The sequence below is a fragment of the Podarcis liolepis genome (genome assembly GCF_965112155.1).
Source record: "Podarcis liolepis genome assembly, chromosome: 4".
In the NCBI taxonomy this organism is placed as follows: Eukaryota; Metazoa; Chordata; class Lepidosauria; order Squamata; family Lacertidae; genus Podarcis; species Podarcis liolepis.
The window spans coordinates 107026506-107048127 of NC_139558.1; the positions used below are offsets into that span (position 1 = coordinate 107026506).

The 21622-nt window shown below is 51.2% G+C and overlaps 1 protein-coding gene and 1 long non-coding RNA gene across 2 annotated transcripts in view; one reads left to right on the forward strand and one right to left on the reverse strand.

Moving 5' to 3' along the window:
• Positions 1-21622, forward strand: part of LOC310705148 (uncharacterized protein) — a 132330-nt gene that overhangs the window by 10509 nt on the left and 100199 nt on the right. The gene's annotated exons all lie outside the window — the stretch shown is intronic.
• The window catches only part of LOC310705423, a 138450-nt gene that overhangs the window by 845 nt on the left and 115983 nt on the right, over positions 1-21622 (reverse strand). The window lies entirely within an intron of this gene.

Consider the following 21622-nt stretch of genomic DNA (forward strand, 5'->3'; position numbering starts at 1 on the left):
TCTGGACCCCTTGGCAAGTCTGGGGATGGGATGAGGCTTTCCAATAATCAGCTCAGCAATTGTCACCTCTGGGCACTTCCTGGAGTTGATTTGATATGATTTATAAAGTTGGATATCTTCCCTGAGCTGTCAAGGCAAAAGGATACATTCAGGCATAATATTTGTAACATTTAACAATTTAAAGGTGCGCGCCCCCCCCCCCGTCATTTCTGTAACAGCTCCCCCCTTTGGAGATAAATTTGCTTAGGTTCCGTAGGAATCGCAAATATTTTCTCCACATTTAACTACAGTTCACACATAGACATATTTCCCACCCCCCTTTGGTCCTGTAATATAGGTAAAGGTAAAGGGACCTCTGACCATTAGGTCCAGTCGTGACCGACTCTGGGGTTGCGGCGCTCATCTCGCTTTACTGGCCAAGGGAGCCGTGGTCAGCGTGACTAAGCCGCTTCTGGCGAACCAGAGCAGCGCACGGAAACACCATCTACCTTCCTGCCAGAGCGGTACCTATTTATCTACTTGCACTTTGACGTGCTTTCGAACTGCTAGGTTGGCTGGAGCAGGGACCGAGCAACGGGAGATCACCCCGTCGCGGGGATTCGAACTGCCGTCCTGATTGGCAAGCCCTAGGCTCTGTGGTTTAACCCACAGCGCTACCCACGTCCCTCAGATACTTATTAGGTCCATAAATTACCATCTCACATATATTCAACACATGAAACAGTGGCAATTTGTAGTTGACAAAGGAGAGCTGGGCCCAGAAAGGGCTCCATTCCCTTCCGGAGCTGAGGGCCGCATCCAAGCTCCATCCGGCCCCGGGGGCCGCTCTTCCTCTCCACATTTAACTACAGTTCACACACAGACATATTTCCCACCCCCCTTTGGTCCTGTATGTTATATAGATATGCACTAAATAATAACCTGCTATTCCCCTCCCAAATGCATGGGTTTTAGTAAATCGGAAAGGGACTTGCATGTCACGCTTCTTAAGGCCATTTGCAAACAAACATTTTGGTTTCCCTGCCAATCTCCCGGTCCTCACTCTGCACTTCAATTGGGAGAAAGCCACACTCCCAGAGCTCAAGCAGTGGAGTAGCGTGGGGGGTGCAGGGGGGCCGGCCACACCGGGCACAACATCTGGGGGGGGCGGCACGCACCAATCTAGTGGAAGAGACTCGAGTGCTAAAATCCACGGGTTAGGGATTTGAGAGAAGAAGAATCGGAGAAGATTTACATCCCACTTGCATTACTCCTACCTTGAAGTACCCAGTTAGTGTGATGATCTGGCGTTATGTGACAGCAAAAGGTGTGGGCAGAATTTGCTTCATTAATGGGAATGTAAAACCACCAAATACATAAATACGTGAGCCCAAACTGAAGCCTTCCCCATGTGATCTTTTCCCAGATACTGAAGCATTATTTATTCATTTATTTTATATTTCAACAGGATTCAGCTCCATGTCATGTTACTCCTTTGTGCAAAAGGCGGTTTCAATATAATCGTATTCCACGGCTGGAATGGCCTGGTGGGTTCTGTCCCAGCCGTTCTGTTGGCGGGGGCCCCCTCCCCGGCAGCCCTGGTCTCTCCCCTTAAGAACCAAATACATACTATACAATAACCCAAAGAGTCAGTAGAAGCTCATTTTAACAATAACAACAACACAGAAAAACTTACATTTTTACTCAAACTAATCCCCAGCCCCAACTAAACGTTTATCCCACCCCCAAGGGAGGGAACCCCAGGCCAGGGAAACAGAGGGGGAACAAGGTGGGGGCGGTGGGGTTGGACCACCCCGGTGCCATCCTGAGGGGGGTGACATTCGTCCTGCCGCCCGCCCGCGCCCGCAACTCCAAGCGTACCTCGAGCCTTCGAGGAAGGGGGAGCTGCGCTGATGTGTCGCTTTGCCCTCTCCCCTCCCTGCCTGGCTGGCTCTGCGCCATTCAAAGGGAAGAAATGCAATTTGCCTGATTTTGTTACCCTCCCTTGAAAAGAAAAAACAGAGGACACGCAGCAAGCTTAAATTATGATTGCAAGTGAGTAGCAGCAGCAGCAGCAGCAGCCCAGAGCTGGACGGACCCTCGGAGAGGGCCAGGGCCGTCTTTACCTGGGGGGTGCAAGGGGTGGGGGCCAGGGGCTGCCACTGAAGCTGCCTAAGCTCTTAGCCATCTACCTGTTAAGAAGTAATAAATAATGTTGATCAAGCTAGAAAAACAAAATACATATATACCCAGGTATTACTGAGATGTATACCTACTTTATCTCTAAAGGACTTGAGACTGGGTGTGCTCATTTACCAAAGATGCGCCACGCCAGCGGCTGCGCTTGTCAAACGGTTGCAGGAATTTGTGTATAGGTTGGGGGAGGGGTTGCCCCTCCAGCAGACATCATGCACATGCAGCCCACCCCCAAAATCAGCACCATCACTTTTGTGACTTGGCCCCACAAAACACTTCATCGCAGTTTCTTCCTATCTGTTCAAAGGGCCTCTGCTGCACGATCCCAAATGTAAGAATTCCCTGATCAATGTCTCTATGTACTGGCTCACTGGGGAAACTTCAGAAATTCATCTAGACCTGTGAGCTCAGCTCCTCCGCAGCCCCTCTGCCTGAGCGATAATCCCTGGCCTCCTGAGACCTGAGTGCCAGAGAGGGAGCCATGCCAGAAAGAACAAACCCAGAGGAAGACAAAAGGGGGTGATGAACTTGGCTGGGAAACCGGGAAATGTCAAGATCTCTTTTGTGACACTCGCTGGGTGTTTGGTGGAGGGCAAGGGGAACCATGGGGCAGGGTCCAGGATGCCCAGATTACTGCCACCAGATGTAGGAGTGATGTAGTTTTTTTGGGGGGGTAACCTGGGGATGAGCGGCTAATAAAACTTTGGGTTCTCTTTTGTTCCGGGCTTCCATCCTGTTCCACCTGGAGGCAGGTGGGAGTCCTGTCGCGACAGTCTTCAATCCAGACCAATTCGCTCTGCTCTTCCTGCCCGGTGTCCTTGTTTTTTGTCCAAGGGAGCCTCAGATTTCTCCCTTAACAATTCTCCACGGTGCCGCGCACTGAAATGAACTCAATCTGGGGGAATGGGCCGGTCTTTGCACCCTGGAGGGGGCTTGGACTCCCGAGCGCAGCCAAGCCTAGGATGGGGTCTGCGCATCAAGGGAGGGGTGGAGACCCCTGCGGGCAAGGAAAGGCAACCAGCGCTGGGCTTCCCTGGGCTTAACCCTTGACAAGCGCCTGGGAGGAGGGCGGGGGGGGGGTCCAGCCCTGGGGGTCTTGAGGGAGAAATCCGAGGGCTCCCTTGGCCAAAAAGAAAGACACCAACCAGGATAACTTGGAGCAAAACAGCAGCCTGTGGGCTTGGTCTGGATGGATCTGTTGCAAGAGGGGGCTCCCCTCACTTGCAGGAGAGGGGAGGGACCCAGAAAAAGGGGGTGCAAGGCCTGATCCAGACTTTTGAAATTGCCCCCCTGTAGATCAAGCCCAGCCCCATTCATTCCTCCCCTTCCTGAATTCTGGGGTGAGTTTCCTTCCTTCCTGCAAAGCCCTTTCCCCTGCAAACTGTTCCTCCGGTTTCTGGCCAAGGGAAGGAGATGCTCTGAGCCCCCAAAAGGATATCTGGGCCTTGAGGGAGCCAGGGGGGCAGCTGCCCCCCCCCCCGAAATCCATAGAAAAAGAAGAATCTGAGGTTTTGCCAAAGGGGGACTCGGCATTGCAAGGGTTAAAGGGAACCGAGCTGCCTTCCTAGAGAGGCCAGGATGAGGTTTCCGGCTTCCCAGGCAGCAAGGCTCCTCTTCTTCCTTAGTCTTCCCGCCTCTTCGTCACCCCCCGGGACCCTCCTCTCTTTCCCAGGGAGGCGTCTCTTCTGGGATTGGGCAAGGATGGCGAGAGCGAGAGAGGGCTGAGCTGGGGGGGGGGGGACTGGCCTTGCAAGGGTTAAGGGAAGCGAGCTGCCTTCCTAGAGAGGCCAGGAAGCAAGGGGGGACCAGGTCCTCCCGAGCCAACCCCCCTCCCTCCCCAGTCCTTTCCTGCCTCGCTGTCCCTCCTGGGATCTGGTGAGTCTCCTCTCTCTCTCTGGGATCTGGTGAGTCTCCTCTCTCTCTCTCTGGGATCTGGTGAGTCTCCTCTCTCTCTGGGATCTGGTGAGTCTCCTCTCTCTCTCTGGGATCTGGTGAGTCTCCTCTCTCTCTGGGATCTGGTGAGTCTCCTCTCTCTCTGGGATCTGGTGGGGGTCCCAGGGCTGCCGCAGGGGAGGGGGCCTGGGGGGCCTGATCTGCTCCTGCGGGGGGGGGGACCCCAAGTCAGGGAGGAGAGGGTCCTGCCAGGGAGGGGCCAGGTCTGCCACGCTCTCCCTCCTGCAGATCAGAGGATCCCAAACTCATTTGACCCTCCGCCCCCCCCTTTCAGAAAAAATCTCCCTTCTTTAAACAAAGGAGTCCCTGGGACTTTAACTCTGTGTGACGTCCCTCAGCGTCACTGCACAACAGAGGGAACATCTGCAAATGGTTTTCCAAAGCTGGACAAGGAGGTGGACTAGACACCCCCCCCCATAAAACCAGGAGTAAAGAGAGGGATCCCAGCCCAGAGTCTGGCTGCTGCATTGGGGACCAGTTTCCCAGTGTCTCCCAGGGCAGCTCCCCACGGAGGCCACTGCAGCCATCCCCTCGCACCCAGAGCAGGGCATCCCAGGACCACATCCTCTCTCTCCCAAAGGGATTGTTGCTGGCAAAGCAGCCGGAAATGGGCGCTGCTACTCCCTGAGCCTCCAGGGACCTTGGCATCAGTGGCTGTGTGTGTGTGTTAACCTATCTAATAGAATACTAATACGAAATTACCCGCCTAAATTTCAAGGGAGATGTATTTGGCCCCACCCACTTGGCCCTCAGGGGGTTGACTAGATACATACCTGGCCCTCAAGAGAAAGAAAAAGGGACCCCACCCCAGGAGTCTGTCTTGAGAGCGGCAGAGAGTCCAAGTGCAAGAAAAGGAGACAGAAGCAGGGGAGAAATGTGCCCTGAAGGGGGGTGGGGGGGAGAAAGACTCCTGAGGACCCCCGGATGAGGACCCCCACTAGAGCCAAGCATCCATTTTTCAAATGACTCTCTTGTCAGTCAGTTCTGATTTCAGGCATTGACTGGAAGGCAGGAGCAACCAGGCTGACTCATCTCCCAGAAATCCCTTCAGTTGCCTCCACATTCTGCATTGCTAGAGGGCTGGAGACTTACTTCTTCTCCTCTTCCTCCTCCTCTTTCTTTTCAAAAAGGTATCTCACGGTTTGGGCTCTGGTACCGTCCAGTCCTGATTCCTGGCAAGACTCATCCATGCTTGTTCAGGGATCTGTTTCTTCTCCTGACCTACAAATTCTGTAACAGAACAATGTATTTGCTTTCTAGGATTTGCTAGAGCTTCTCATTAAGACGGACAGAACTTGGCAGAAGACCAAAGGGTTCCTTCTGATCTCTTAGAGGCTTCCTGAGAGCACAGATGGATGAGCAAGACCCAGCTGGCCCTGAAGCAGGAAGAGGTCATGCCAACCAAACGGGGAGCAGTGGGGGATTCTGGGAAAACTCTGGGCAGAAGATCCTGGGTGAGGAGGACACCCTCCGCTCAGAGGTGCAGAGCCAGCAGGTGAGGCAGTTCTGCTGCCAGGAGGCTGAAGGACCCCGAGAGGTTTGCAGCCGACTCTACCACCTTTGCCACCAATGGCTGAAGCCAGAAAGGCACACGAAAGCTGAGATGCTGGACCTGGTGATCATGGAGCAGTTCCTGGCTGTCCTTCCCCTGGAGATGGAGAGCTGGGTGAGGGACTGTGGAGCAGAGACCAGTTCCCAGGCGGTGGCCCTGGCCGAAGGTTTCCTCCTGAGTCAGGCAGAGGAGAGGAAGCAGGTGAGGGAGACTTTTCTCTGGATACTACCTTGACCAGAGCCAGGGCCTTTTCGGATGTGGCTCCGTCCTGGTGGAACGCTCTCTCACAAGAGACCAGGGCACTGTGGGATTTGACATCTTTCCTCAGAGCATGCAAGACAGAGCTGTTCTGCCAGGCCTTCAGGGTTCAGAGTTCAGTCTGATTCTTTTCTTTCAGTACAAGAATAAGCATTAAAGAGGCTTCCTAGCCCACTCACACCTCCTTTATAAGACCAGTGGTAACAGTAGTTGGCCCTAGCGAATATTAACCACTCTCATTTTTACTTGACTTGATCATGGATGGAGGATTTGACCTGGCATGTGTGACAGAGACTTGGTTGGATGAAGCAGATGGGCCTGTTCTTGCCGCTGCTTGTCCACCAGGTTTCTCTTACGCACAGCAACCCAGGTCATGTGGGCGGAGAGGGGGGGTTGCAGTGATTTTTAGGAAGCCATTAGTTTGCACCAGGCGTCCTATTGGGAAGACCCAGTTCTCTGAGTGCATGTTCTGGAAGTTGGGCAATAGGGGCAGTACAGGATTCCTTTTGGTGTACCGACCTCCCCGCTGCACCAAGGATTCCCTGTCTGAGCTGCTTCAGGTCGTGGCGGATGTTCTCCTGGAGACACCTAGCTTGGTTGTCCTGGGGGATTTTAATATTCATGCCAACACAACCTTACAAGGGGCTGCTCGGGACTTCGTGGAAAGCATGGCCCCCATGGGGCTGTCCCCGAATATGTTTGGCCCAACTCATAGCCGCGGACATGCCTTGGACCTGGTGTTTACCTCTATGGATGTTGGTGATCTGACACTAAGTAAAAGCGAAACGAAAGAAGTGCCATGGTCAGATCACTTCCTGGTGCAACTGGACTTCTCCGCGACCCTTCCCCTCTGCAGGGAGGTGGGACCGATTCAGATGGTCCGCCCCCGCCACTTAATGGATCCAAATGGTTTCCAGAGAGTGGTAGGGGATGCTTTAAACCACTTCTTAAAAAAACATCTTTAGACCCGGCCAGTATGGCCAACTATCGCCCAGTCTCAAATCTTCCATTCTTGGGCAAGGTGATTGAGAGAGTGGTTGCCGAACAACTCCAGGCACGCCTGGAAGAAGCGGACCATTTGGATCCCTCCCAGTCGGGATTCAGGCCTCATCATGGGACTGAAACTGCCTTGGTCGCGCTGGTGGATGATCTCCGGCGGGCTAGGGACAAAGGTGAGAGCTGTTTCCTAGTTCTGCTGGATCTCTCAGCGGCATTTGATACCATCGACCATAACATCCTTCTGGACCGTCTTGAGGGGCTGGGAGCTGGGGCCACTGTCATACAGTGGTTCCGCTCCTTCCTCCTGGGCCGTGTTCAGAAAGTGGTGGGGGGGGGTGAGTGTTCAGACCCCTGGGCTCTCACTTGTCGGGTGCCTCGGTTTTCTGTCCTCTCCCCCATGCTTCTCAACATCTACATGCAGCCGGTGGGAGAGATCATCAGGGGGTTTGGGCTGGGTGTTCATCAGTATGCAGATGATACCCAACTCTACCTCTCTTTTAAATCAGAACCAGTGAAGGCAGTGACGGTCCTGTGTGAGTGCCTGGAGGCAGTTGGTTGGTGGATGGATGGTGGCTAACAGATTGAGATTGAATCTTGACAAGAAAGAAGTACTGTTTCTGGGGGACAGGAGGCGGGCAGGTGTGGAGGATTCCCTGGTCCTGAATGGGGTAACTGTGCCCCTGAAGGACCAGGTGCACAGCCTGGGAGTCATTTTGGACTCACAGCTGTCCATGGAGGCACAGGTCAAATCTGTGTCCAGGGCAGCTGTTTACCAGCTCCATCTGGTACGTAGGCTGAGACCCTATCTGCCTGCGGACTGTCTCGCCAGAGTGGTGCATGCTCTGGTTATCTCCCGCTTGGACTACTGCAATGTGCTCTACCTGGAACTACCTTTGAAGGTGACCCGGAAACTACAACTAATCCAGAATGCAGCAGCCAGACTGGTGACTGGGAGCAGCCGCTGAAACCACATAACACCGGTCTTGAAAGACCTACATTGGCTCCCAGTACGTTTCCGAGCACAATTCAAAGTGTTGGTGCTGACCTTTAAAGCCCTAAAAGGCCTCGTTCCAGTATGCCTGAAGGAGCGTCTCCACCCCCATCATTCTGCCCGGACGCTGAGGTCCAGCTCCGAAGGCCTTCTGGCGGTTCCCTCATTGCGAGAAGCAAAGCTACAGGGAACCAGGCAGAGGGCCTTCTCGGTAGTGGCGCCCTCCCTGTGGAACGCCCTCCCACCAGATGTCAAAGAGAAGAACAACTACCAGACTTTTAGAAGACATCTGAAGGCAGCCCTGTTTAGGGAAGTTTTTAATGTTTGATGTATCACAGTATTTTAATATTCTTTTGGAAGCCGCCCAGAGTGGCTGGGGAAATCCAGCCAGATGGGCGGGGTATAAATAATAAATTATTATTATTATTATTATTATTATTATTATTATTATTATTATTATATTATAGACTGCCATCTGTCCAGATTTTAATCTGTTTTGAACTAATTTTAAGAAGTATTTTAATTAATCGATTGCCTGTTCTTATGTTCTATGTATACTGTGTTAGATTTATGATGTTAGCCGCCAAAAGATTGGCTCTGGCTAGGGAGGGTGGGGTAGAAATAAAACATTATTATTATTATTATTATTATTATTGGGGGCTCCAAAGAGGATGGAGAACATCCCATAATGCTCTGCTGATGGCCAATGCTTTTTCTGGGAAGGCATCCATGGAATGAGATCTCACACCCTTAAAGTTTTTTACTTTTCCATTATCTTTCTGCTATTTCTTGTCATTCATTCTCTGCTTTGAATCCTTGTTGCTTTTTCAGGAAAAGGATTGTTTTGAGGAAATGGACCTGGATTCATGTGAGGCAGAGAGGCCTCCATTGGACACCAGAGAGAGGCCACTGGGTAAGGAGGAAGGAGGTTTTTCTCCATTTGGTCTCATTCTGTTGGTTTCCCATATAACCTCTGGGTTCTTTTCATCAAGTTTTTTTTTTTTTGGGGGGGGGGAGTTGGGAGGAAGGGTCCAGAGGAGGAGAGATGTATTTCTGCATGACTAACATATGAAATGGGCACAAATGTCCAAATGCACTCAGCAGGTAAGGCTTTCTGAAAGGCCCATCTGTAGTTAGAGATGCCCTGTTTCCCCTGTGAGAGACATGGGCACGCCTGGCATCCTGCTTACCTGTTTTCTCTTTCAGGAGACAGAATGATGCCAGCAAGACCTCCTGATTCATCTTTTCATGGGGGCAGAAGGGAAGCAGCGGCTGTGGAACCAGATCAGGTCAGGGGAAGCTGCCTTGTGGGGACAGAGGCTGAGGGATGGAGCAATGTCATCGACTGGTTGGGCACAGAGGAATGGTGGGAGGAAGCAGCCGGGGAACCAGGAAGGGAAGATGTCTCAGCCCAAGGAGTGGAGGTGGAGGAAGAATGAGCAGTGAAAGGGAGAAGAGGGAGAAGTCTGGGAAGAGGAGGCGTCAGAAGCTGAAGGGGCAACAGGGCATGGGGTCTGGGAGACTCTGTTGCAGAATGCAGTGCAGAATCAGAGGCAGAAGAGGAAGGAAGCGAGTGGGAGGAAGGAGGTTGAGAGGCAGAGGTGAGTCAGGAGAAGGAGGAACCACCGATGGCTCCCTCTCCTTCTGCCAGAAGCCACCCTCCCTGCTTGTCTCTCAGAGCCAGGAGATGGCTGACAATGGAGGAGTAAAGGCAGGCTGCACACTGGCGCACTGTTGGATCGCTTGCCAGAAACCCCAGAGAGGAGGGGACTTGGCCTCCATATTGAGTTTTTCTGTGCCTTCGCTTCCATTGGTGACAACCATCTTGGGGTTTTCTTTTCTAGCAAATCTTTATATCTTATCCAAACATTAAACAATGCTTTTCTAACAATATGATTTTTAAACGCTTTATGTACTTTTACCTTATCGTACCATAAATATGCATGCCAGCCAAATACATTATTGAAACCTTCTAGATCCAACACGTCAGTGTTTTCAAGAAGCAGCCATTCTCTCAGCCAACAAAAAGCAGCTGATTCATAATAAAGTTTAAGGTCTGGTAGGGCAAATCCGCCTCTTTCTTTAGCATCAGTTAATATCTTAAATTTTATTCGAGGCTTCTTGCCCTGCCAAACAAATCTGGAAATATCTTTCTGCCACTTCTTGAAACAATCCATCTTATCTAAAATTTGTAATGTTTGAAACAAAAACAGCATCCTTGGCAGCACATTCATTTTTATCACAGCAATTCGGCCTAACAATGATAACTTCAAATTTGTTCATATTTCTAAATCCTTTTTCACTTCAATCCAACATTTTTCATAATTATCCTTAAATAAATTCACATTTTTGGCAGTCATGTTAACCCCTAAATATTTCACTTTCTTAACCAGTGTTAGTCCTGTCTCCTCCTGAAACTTCTCTCTCTCATTCACAGTTAAGTTTTTCTCTAAAACCTTGGTTTTCGTCTTATTCAGCTTAAAACCTGCTACCTGTTCAAATTCTTGAATCAGTTCCAATACCCTTTTAGTACTGGATTCTGGCTCCTGTAAGGTCAATACTAAATCATCAGCAAATGCTTTCAGTTTGTACTGTTTAGCTCCCACTTGTATACCTTTAACCTCTTGGTCCTTTCTTATGATGTTTAACAAAACCTCAAGGACCAATATAAAAAGCAATGGAGAAATTGGGTAGCCTTGCCGTGTCCCTTTCTCAATCTTAAACTCTTCTGTCACTACATTGTTCACAATTAATTTTGCCTTTTGTTCTGAATAAATTGCACCTAGACCATTTTCAAACCCTTGACCTACCCCCATCCCCTGTAGATTCTTCTTCATAAAACTCCAAGAAATATTGTCAAAGGCTTTCTCTGCATCCACAAATTTCAAAACTGCCTTAGTGTTGATATTCACTTGTAGTTTTTCTAGAATGTTAATTATATTCCTCATGTTATCAGACAGATGTCTGCCCGGGAGAAAGCCCGCTTGGTCTTTATGGATTTCTTCTGCTAACACCTTTTTTAATCTTTTAGCCAAAATATCTGCAAAAATTTTGTAATCCACATTAAGCAACGATATGGGGCGGTAGTTCTTGAGCTGTGTCTTTTCAGTCTCTGTTTTCGGTATAAGTGTTCTGTACCGTATTTTTTGCTCCATTGGACACACTTTCCCCCCCTTAAAATGTAAGGGGAAATGTCTGTGCGTCTTATGGAGCGGAGTCAGGAAGAGCCGCTGCCGCCGACAAGCTCTGCGCAGCTCTCCCTTTAAAGCAAGAGCTGCACAGAGTGTGTCTGCGGCTCTGGCTGGGTTTACAGGGAGGCGGGAGGCGGGACTGCCGTCTTTCCCTCCTTCCGGCTCATTGTAAAGCCAGCAAGAGCCGCGGCTGCTGAGCTGAGCCGGGGAGGAGGGAGGGAAGGGGATTCCGTTGGTCCCTCCCCCCTCCGTGGCTCGCTTTCAAGCAGGAAAGTGGGAGGGGAGCAGCTTGCACTCGTGTAAGCAGCTCCTCTCCCACTTTCCTGCTTCAGAGCAACCACGGAAGAGGTCCTCCTCGCTGCTCGAGGCTGCAGCGGATTCCCTCCTCCGTGACTCCCTTTGAAGCAGGAAAGTGGGAGGGGAGCAGCTTACACTCGTGTAAGCAGCTCCTCTCCCACTTTCCTGCTTCAAAGCAGAGGGAATCCCCTCCGTAGCTTGCTTTGAAGCAGGGTGCGGGAGTTCAGTGGGGCAAGAGGGCAGGAAATAGATGCCGGGCAGGAAGACTTTGACCACTGGAAAGTCCACCTCAGCCTCCTCAGATTTCCACTGAGACAGCCAGGCATGGCCAGAAGAGCTGGAAACTTGCATGGGCTGTTTATTTAAAGACAAAAACATGCACTCATGTGAAAGAAGTCCTCCCAGGTTCCTGGACACAACCCACACTTGATATTCACACAGGTTACATGGATGGCATTGGCAGCTGGAGGAGCAGCATGGTGAAAGAGCAAGTCCTGCTTTCAAGCTGAAGATCAGCTCTTTCGTGGTGGCATCAAACAACCCTTTGGCTGCAAGGGGAATTCCTCCCTTAATTCAGGATGCTACAGTCTACAGATGCTGGGACTGCCTACCCTTTCCCCTGAGCTGTAAAAGCACCTTCAAGAGGGTGATGGGAGGTGACACAGTCATCTTCCAGATGTGCAAAGAACCACCCTCTTGACACTAAAAGTGACAGCAGGCCTCACGCCCAGATCAGAAGCATAAATGGGAACCTAGGAAGCTGCCTGATAAGGAGTTGGATCCACTACTCCATCTAGCTTAGTAACGTCAACACTGACTGGTAGCAGTTTGCCAGAGTTTCAGGCCTGGAGAAGCCGGGGATTGAACGTGTGGTGTTCTGCATGCAAAGCCACTGAGGTTACAGCTGTTCCCTTTAAAAACAAAGATTGTAGTCCCCATGGTTCTGAAGAAAGGGCTAATTTAAACAGGAACAGAGGGACCTTCCCTGTACCACGTCAGGACCCCTGAGCCCATTGAGCTCAGTCTTGTCTTCACTGATGGGCAGAGGCTCACCAGGGTTTCAGGAGACCCACCCTCAGCCCTACCCGGAGAAGCTTTCAAGGATTGGACTTGGGATCTTCTCCATGCTCTGCCCATTGAGCTGTGATGGCTCCCTCCCCTCCTCCTCTGCAGGAGGCCTATCTCGGCCTGTCATTATAATGTATATATGTCAAGGGCTTTGAGATGCATATAAAATCAGGCTCAGCATTATTAACTGGACTTAGATAAGCCATGGTTCCCCTTCCTTCCCTCCTCTGAGGCTCGCTTTAAAGCAGCAAAGCGGACAGGAGCCACCCGCTTTGCTCCTTTAAATAGTTTAGTACAACATTTGATTCAGAATATTTTTTTTCATGTTTTCCTCCTCTAAAAACTAGGTGCGCCCTATGGTCAGGTGCGCCCTATGGAGCGAAAAATACGGTAAGCCTCTTTCCACGACTGGTGCCTTTCTCCCTTCCAATATTTCATTGCAGACTTCCTTCAATGGTTGTATTAATCATTCCTTCAAGGATCTGTAATATCTTGAAGTCAAACCATCTGGTCTGGAGATTTACCTAATTGCATATTCTGGATGGCCCCTTCCACCTCCTGATCTGTTATTTTACAATTCAACATTAGCTGTTTTTCCTGAGAGATTTTGTGTAATCCATTTATTTTCAAAAATCGATCAATGTCCATTTCTTTCTGCTTCTCCTGTATATAAAGTTGTTTGAAATACCTCTGAAAACACTTCCTTATCTCCACTGGGTTCTGTATATTCTTTCCTTCCACTTCCAAATTTGTAATAGTATTGAGTTTTTGTCTTTTTTTATTTGCCAGGCCAACAATTTTCCACACTTATTTGCCGATTCAAATGTCTTTTGCCTCATCTGTTTAATCTTCCATTCTGTTTCCTGATTCATCAGCTTCGCATATTGTACTTGATATAACGGTATCTCTTTCAGAATCTCCTGTGACTTTGGTTTTGCTCTCAGTTTCTTCTCTCCTTCCTTTATCTTTCCCAGGATTTTATCCTTTTTTTCATTCTGAGTTCTTTTCTTAATTGCGTTCCGTTGTATTAGGAATCCTCTCATAACCGCTTTGCTTGCGTCCCAAATTGCTCTTTTTTCCACTGTGGTATTCATGTTTATCTCAAAATAGTCTCTTAGAGTTTTTTGGGCCTTCTTGGTCACCTCTTCATTCCTAAACAGAGTGTCGTTCATCTTCCATCTAAAGGAACCAATTGGCGTCAATTTCATTTCCATCTTCACCGCATTATGGTCAGAACAAGTTTTGGGGCAAATCTCCACTTTGCTGATCTTCGGAGCCAATCCCCTGGTTACCCAGATTTGGTCAATTCTTGTCCATGTCATTTTAGCCTCAGAGAAGAAAGTTCCCTCTCTTCCCAGAGGGTTCTTCATTCTCCAAATGTCAACTAAGTCCATATTTTCAGTCATGTCAAAAAAAGTTTTTGGGAGTCTACCATCATTGGTGACTACCTGTCTCTGTGCGTTATCCATATTTGTAGACACCACTCCATTCATATCTCCCATCAAGATCATATAGTCCATGTAATCCATCAGAGTCTCATGTAACTTCTTAAAGAATTCCGATTTTCCTTCGTTTGGTGCATAAATACCTACAATCAAGAATTTCTCTCCTTGTGATTGAATTTCAATTGCTACAAATCTTCCTTGATCATCTTTAAATAAGAATTTCAGTGATAGGCCTTCTGGCCTCTTCTTATACTCAGCATGACCTTGACAGAAGACATAACAGAACCACTTTAACCCAGCTGTACTCAGGCTGCGAGGCCTGGGTCCTTGTGCCAAAGACCAAGCTCAGAAAGGGTGCCCCTAGGTCCCAAAAGATGATTTTCTGTGGGTATGAGCCAGGGACCAAGGGGTGGAGATTTGCCTATCCAACAGGCAATCAGTCCAGGATTCTGCTCAGCAGCAGTGCTGAGTTCTGTGAGTAGAATGGATGGACACACATACATGGGAACCCTGATGTTCTTTCAGAGAGTCTGCTTGACTCTGCTGATGAGGAAGAGGTAGAGGTTGAACCTGCTGCTGAGGCACAGAGTCCTGACCCAGAGCAGGTAGAGGGAAGAACTTCTCCTAAAGCTGTGAAGCTTGAACAGAGAAGTGCTCCTTCCTCACCCACAGGTTCAGCTGAGAAATCTAAATGGCGCAGTAAGTCAGAGGGGGAGCTCTCTGAGGCCAAGGACGTTCTAGCTGGTCCTAGTGGGTCTGAGGGGGTACCTGAAACTGGGTTGAGATGTTCAGCTCGCACAACGAAAGGTAAACCTCCTGACAGGTTTGCAGTCACAAGTGTGTGGGTTGGCATGGCACAGTGTGAACCCGAGAGTTTTGAGGGTGTTCAGAAACTGCCTCAGGAAGAAGCCAGGAAATGGCATGAGGCAATGCAGAAGGAGATGAGCTCAATGGAGTCTCTAGGCGTGTTCTCCCTCACAACGTTGCCAGTGGGCAAACAGGCCGTGAGCAGCCGCTGGGTTTACCGTCTTAAACCCACAGCAACAGGGGAACCACAGTACAAGGCTAGGCTAGTAGCCAGAGGGTTCACGCAGCAAAAGGGGCTGCATTATACTGAGGTATATGCTCCTACTTCCTGAAGTGAAACTCTGCACAAGCTCTTAGCAATTGCTGCACAAAGAGTTTTTCAGGTGAATCACTTTGATGTGGATGTGGCCTATTTGAACTCAGACTTCCAGGAGGATCTGTACATGCTTCCTCCTTCAGCGTTTGAGGGCAATGAGCCGAATACTGTATGGAAGTTTCACAAGTCCATTTATGGCTTAAAGCCTTAGAGAAGCAAGGTTTCAAGAAGAGTCTTGCTGACAGCTGCCTGCACCTTAAAGGGTCAGGAGAGTCACAGGAAATGGTGTTGATCTTTGTTGATGACATCATTCACATCTCAGGGGCAAACAAACAGGTGCAGAAGTTTGCCAAAGAGCTTGGAAAATGGTTTCAGCTCAAGAACCTGGGTGCAGTAAGGATCTACTTAGGTGTTCAGATAGACAGGACTGAAGATGGAAGCTTCTTGCTCAGTCAGAAAGGCAAGATTGAGCAGTTGCTTGAGAAGTTCAGAATGTCTGATTGTGCAGGGATTAGGGCACCCATGGAGACAAGCTACGTGAAAGACAGTTGGCTAGCAGAACGCGTTGAGTTTGAGAACGCTGAGCTCTTCCAGTCCGCTCTGGGTAGTCTGTTGTATCTGTCCCAATGGAGCAGGCCGGACATTGCTTTTGCTACCAATCTGCTCAGTAGGGAAGCATCAAAGCCCAGTGTAAATGCCTGGCATGGTATCAAGCGGGTGCTGCGTTACCTGCAGGATACCAAGGACTTCAGTCTCAAGCTGTCAGCTGCAGGTGAGACGGCGCTTACTTGCTGGGGAGATAGCGACGGGGTGAATCTGGATGACAGGAAGTCCGTATCTGTGATAGTAATAAACCTTGGGGAATCTCTAGTTGGGTGGAAGTCCTAGAAGCAAAGTCTCATTGCGCTGTCCTCTACTGAGGCTGAGTTCATTGCACTGTCGGAATTGTGCAGGGAACTGGAGTTCTATAGATGCCTGGTGCAAGAGATCTATGGGGATTGTTGCCTGCCCATCACTGTTTGGGAAGACAATCAACCCTGTCTGAAGTTGGCAGAATCTGGGCAGTTGAAGGCCAGAACCAAGCATCTAGACATACGTTTACAGAATGCGTGTCAAAGTGTCAATCCTATTGAAAGCAATCCTATCAAAACAACACAGCAATTAAGAGGAAGGAAAGAACAGAGCATTGTGTAGCAGATCATATTTCTGATGTCTCAGAAGAGTACATTTCCTTTTTCTTTTAGGGTCCAGTGTGCTTTGAAGATGTTGCTGTTTGTTTCACGGACGAGGAGTGGGCATTGCTGGATCCTGACCAGAGAGCTCTGCATAAGGACGTCATGGAGGAGAATCGTGGGATCGTGGCCTCTCTTGGTAAGGCTCCCTGTGGGATCGTCCTATCTGCCTGGATATTCAAAAAATACCTCTGTGTGACAAGCCTCATACATTTCCACATAGCTCAACAGTGCCCAATACAACACCTGGGAACCTAACACCCCCACAAAAAACCTTGAACAGCAAATTCCAGTTTTTTCTGTGAACCATCTTCCTCCAGTTCTGCCTTTTTCTACCACGGTTGGGTGTCTGAACTGCCCAGGCATCTTAAATGTCAGCTTCAGTGTTGGTATCTGAAGAAGTGTGCATGCACACGAAAGCTCATACCAATAACAAACTCAGTTGGTCTCTAAGGTGCTACTGGAAGGAATTTTTTTTATTTAGCTTCAGAGTTGTGCGGAAAGATAAGTAGCTTCTGTCAAGTTTTCTGTTTTTGTTTTTGCTGCTGTCAGTCTTGGGTTGACCAGAGAGACGACTGACATGGGAGATGGAGGGGATGCCATGACTGGGCCAAACAAAATCCGTCCCAGAGAAGAGCCAGGCTTATTGAATCTCAGGTAGTAGTAGAAGTAATAATAATAATAATAATAATAATAATAATAATAATAATAGTTGTCAGAGCTGCTTGAAGATCCTAGCTCACAGAGGATCACGCTAGCCAGCGATCATTAAGTAAAAGTCTTTATTGAATTACAGTTTCCATTCTCACGCTGCTGCGCGCAACTCTACGTCTAGTAGCTAGATCGGCGAAGCTCCGTCTGAGTCTCCGCCCCGTGTGCACCAACTTAATATCCTAGCCTTGCTCCACCTTTTCCGCCTGACTGTCCTCCTCTGGGTCCCTCTACCCCCCGGGGCTTCTTCCTTCCGGGATTCTTCTGACGCTGACCCGGACCCTCCTGCCTCCTTGCGCCGGGCTTTAGGACCTGGTTCCCTTTCGGGGCTGCTTACTGCGCCGCCTTCCTCTGCATTTGAACTTGGCGCGCGCGCCCAACCTTCCACTTTCCTCTTAACCGTTTCTTCGCTCCCCGATGGAGGTGTGGCCACTCCTGACTCATGCCCTCCCTCGTGTGGTGAGCTGCCAGCGCTTCCCCCCTGGCTCCCTTCCTCTTCCCTGCTTCCTGGCGGTGACGCTGGTCCCGATTTCCAGCTGCTCCCCCCTGAGTCCCCTCTGGCTCTATCTTCCTGGGGTGCCCCCCTAGACTCCCCCCTTGCCCTGGCCACTGGTGCTCCTTTCTGTGAATCCTCTGATTCACTGGAAAGACTAGGAGATCTCGGGTCGTCGTCATCACTCATCTTTTCTTCTGCCTCCTCCCCTTCGCTCTCTGTTTCCTCCCTTGCCCGTGCCTCTGCTCCTAAACCCCTGACATCCATCCCCCCCTCGAAGCCCCCCATTCCCCCCTCCCCTCCTTCCGGTGCTGGAGCTGGGGGCTGCTGTTGCAAAGGGACGAACGTCGGATATCGGTCGCTTCCCGTGGCGGGCCTCCATCTGAAGTCTCGCGGGTCTTCCTCCCTGCTCTCGTCGACAACGGTCACCTCCGCTTCCATCTCTGTGCCGCCGTGCTCGAAACCAGGGTCGTCCCCGAAAACGTCCATGTCCGTCTCTCCCTCACTTCCTCCTGGCGGTGTTGCTCGTCCTGGGCCTTCCAGCCACCGTCTGCGGAACTGCTCCTCTGGTCTATCGTCCCACCAATACGAGGGTTCTGATGCAGATCCCGAGGGTGACCCCTCCGGGGAACGGACATCTTGTGTCGGGTCCTCGTCCGAGTCGAAGCCCCGGAAAGTGCTGGCCGAAAGCGTGGGCGTGAAAAGCCAGTCGTCGAAAAAGTCTGCTGGCATAGGTCTATGGGGGAAGAGGGCATGAAACTCGTCTTTGAGGAGAGGTTCGTCCAAGGCGTAGCCCGGCACCCAGCTGTTCGCACTGGCCGGGGTGCCCTCCTTGGCGAGAAAGTATTCTACCCCCTCTTCCCCCCATCTGGAGTCCAAAATCTCCGTGACTTCGTTGATGCGCTCCTTCTGTGCCACTCCCGCGTGCCCTGTTCTGTCTCTGACCGGACTCGGCGCCGTTCCGGGTTCCTGGAACCTGTGCGGTGCCTTGTAGGGAGTGAGCACCGATCTGTGGAATACCGGATGCATTCTGGAACCCTCCGGAAGTGCCAGTCTGAAAGCTACCGGGTTGACCTGCTCTTCGACTTGGTAGGGCCCCAGTTGTTTATGCCCTAGTTTCTTCTTGGCCAACGACCTGGCCGGCACTGCGTGGGCTGCTAACCAAACCCAGTCTCCCACGTGGAGCTCTTCGCCAACCCTTCTGTGCTTGTCCGCTTGTACCTTGTATGCGTGCTTGGCCAGCTCCAGGTGGCGCCTCAGCTGATCGTGGACTTCCTGCAGCTCCGACGCGAACGCATCTGCTGTCTGCGGCTCCCCCTCCCCCATTCTTTCCAGTCCCGGGAAGGTTCTGGGGTGCCTCCCGTTGTTGGCGAAGAACGGCGTGACCCCCGTGGACACGTGCTTCGTGTTGTTGTAGGCGAACTCGGCAAGCGGCAGGTAATCCACCCACGTCGCAGGCTGTTGATTTGCATAACATCTCAGGTACTGCTGCATGATGGCATTGACCCGCTCCGCTTGCCCGTTGGTCTGCGGGTGTCTCGCCGACGCCAGGTTGATCTTGACGTTCAGGAAGCCCATCAGCTTCTGCCAGAAATTCGAGATGAACTGCCGCCCCCGGTCGGACAGAATAGACCGTGGCAGACCGTGAACCTTGAACACGTGGTCTATGAACAGTTTGGCGGTTTGCTCCGCCGTGGCCACCTTAGCACACGGAATGAAATGCGCCATCTTGGAAAACAGGTCCACCACCACCAGCACTGCCGTCTTGCCCCTCGAGCTGGGCAGATCCGTGACAAAGTCCAGGGCCACCCTTTCCCAAGGTTCGACCGGAGTTTGCAGCGGTTCCAACAGTCCGGCCGGCGGTTTGTGCACTGGTTTGGCCCTCTGGCAGGTGTCACACCTCGCCACGTAGTCTGCGACCTCCCCTCTCATTCCAGGCCACCAGAAATCCCTGGCTACTAATTCCACCGTCTTCTCCTTGCCAAAGTGCCCGGCTGTGGGCGCGTCGTGCAGCTGCTGCAGCACCTTGGCGCGAAGGTCGTCTCCCGGCACGTAGATGGCCCCTTTACGGATGAGCAATCCATCTCGTAGCTGGAAACCGTCGGCCGCTGCCTTGCCCCTTTGCACCTCTGCCATCTTTGCTTGCGCAAAGGAGTCATCCTGCAACGCTCGTCGCACCGCCTCCAGGTCCACGGTGGCCGCGGCGCACGCCCATACTGTTGGTGCGAAGATGTGCATGGCGGCCGCTGGCGTTGCGTCCTCCAGATACTGTGGCTTACGGGAGAGGGCGTCCGCCATGATGTTAGTGTCCCCCGGGACATACTCTATGCGGAAGTCGAAGTTCGCAAAAAACTCAGCCCAACGTATCTGCCTCTGGTTTAGGAACTGTGCCGTGCGCCAGTGCTCCAGATTCTTGTGGTCCGTGCAAACCTGCACCGTGTGCTTGGCGCCGATCAGGAAGTGCCTCCACGCTTTGAACGCTGCATGAATGGCCAGCAACTCCCTGTCCCAGATGGTGTAGTTCTGCTCGGACTTGCTGAGCTTCCTGGAGTAAAACGCTGCCGGTCGCCACACCCCCTGCTGGTCCTTTTGCAGCAGGACCGCCCCCACGGCTCTGTCCGAGGCGTCTGTCTCCACCCTCATCGGCCTGCTGGGGTTGACGTGAAGCAGCTGCTCTTCCGACGCGAAGAGACGCTTGAGTGCCTGAAAGGACTGCTCCGCCTCCTCTGGCCAAACGAACTTCTTTTTCTTGGAGCTAAGCGTGTCTGTGATGGCCGCTGTCTGCATAGCGAAGCCCTTGATAAACTTGCGATAGAAGTTCGCAAAGCCGACAAACCTCTGGACCTCCTTCCGGTTGCGTGGACTCTTCCAATCCAATACCGCGCGAACCTTGGCGCTGTCCATGGCGAGCCCCTTGTCAGACAACTTGTAGCCCAGAAAATCCACCTCCGTCACGTCAAATTGGCACTTCTCCAGCTTGGCGTAGAGCCTATGTTGCTTTAGTCTGGTCAGCACTTCCTTGACGTGTCTGTCATGCTCCTGCTGCGATTCCGAAAAGATCAGGATGTCATCTAAGAAACAGACGCACGTCTTGTAGAGAAGTCCCGCCAACACGTGATGCATGAAAGCTTGAAAAACGTGGGAGTCATTTTGCAATCCAAAGGGCATAACTCTGTATTCGTAGGTACCCAGTGGCGTGAACATGGCCGTCTTCCACTCATCTCCCTCCCGCATACGAATGAGGTTGTACGCCCCTCGCAGGTCTAACTTGGTGAACACTTTCCCCTTCCGCACCTTCGCCAGGAGGTCGTCGATTCGGGGCATGGGGAAGTCCGACGGCTTGGTCCCATTGTTTAAAATGCGATAGTCCACGACCAGTCTTTTTTGGGGCGTGTCTCGCTTTTTAACAAAGAATACTGGACTGCCCCCCGCTGCCATGGACTCTCGGATGAAACCGCGCTCCAAATTATGATCTATGAACTGTTTGAGTTCCTGCAGCTCGTCCTCTGACATGGAATACAGTTTCCCCTTAGGCAGCGCCACCCCCGGCAGCAGGTCAATCTTGCAGTCATATGGTCTGTGAGGGGGTAGCCTGTCTGCCTCCTTCTCGCAGAAAACTTCCAAAAATTCTGCGTACTTGTGGGGAATCGCTTGCAGCGTGCCTAGCAGCAGCTGTGACTCCTCTTCCTCTCCTTCCTGCCGGGGCACGATGCAGTGTTCAGCACAAAAGGAAGAGCCGAAGATCAGCTGCCTCTGGTACCAAGCCAGCGTTGGGCTGTGCTTGTCTAGCCAACTCATTCCCAATACAATGGGCGTATCCGATAGTTGAGTGACATTGAAGCTGATGATTTCTTTGTGATTTCCAAGTCGCATCGCCATGGGCGGCGTCTGCTTCACCACTTGCCCCCCTAGCAACTCCCTGCCATCCACCGTGACAACCTGCAGGGGCAGTGTGGCCGGCAGCAACTGTATAGCGTGCTTGTCGACAAAGTCCTGCCCTATAAAGTCCGCGTTGCTGCCCGAGTCAACTGTGATGGGCACGTCAGCGGTGATTCCATTGGGCAGCTGGAGAGATGCGGTGAGCCTCACCACTGGTTTGGGCGGGAGGGGGTTCACGGGCTGTAAAACCTCTGG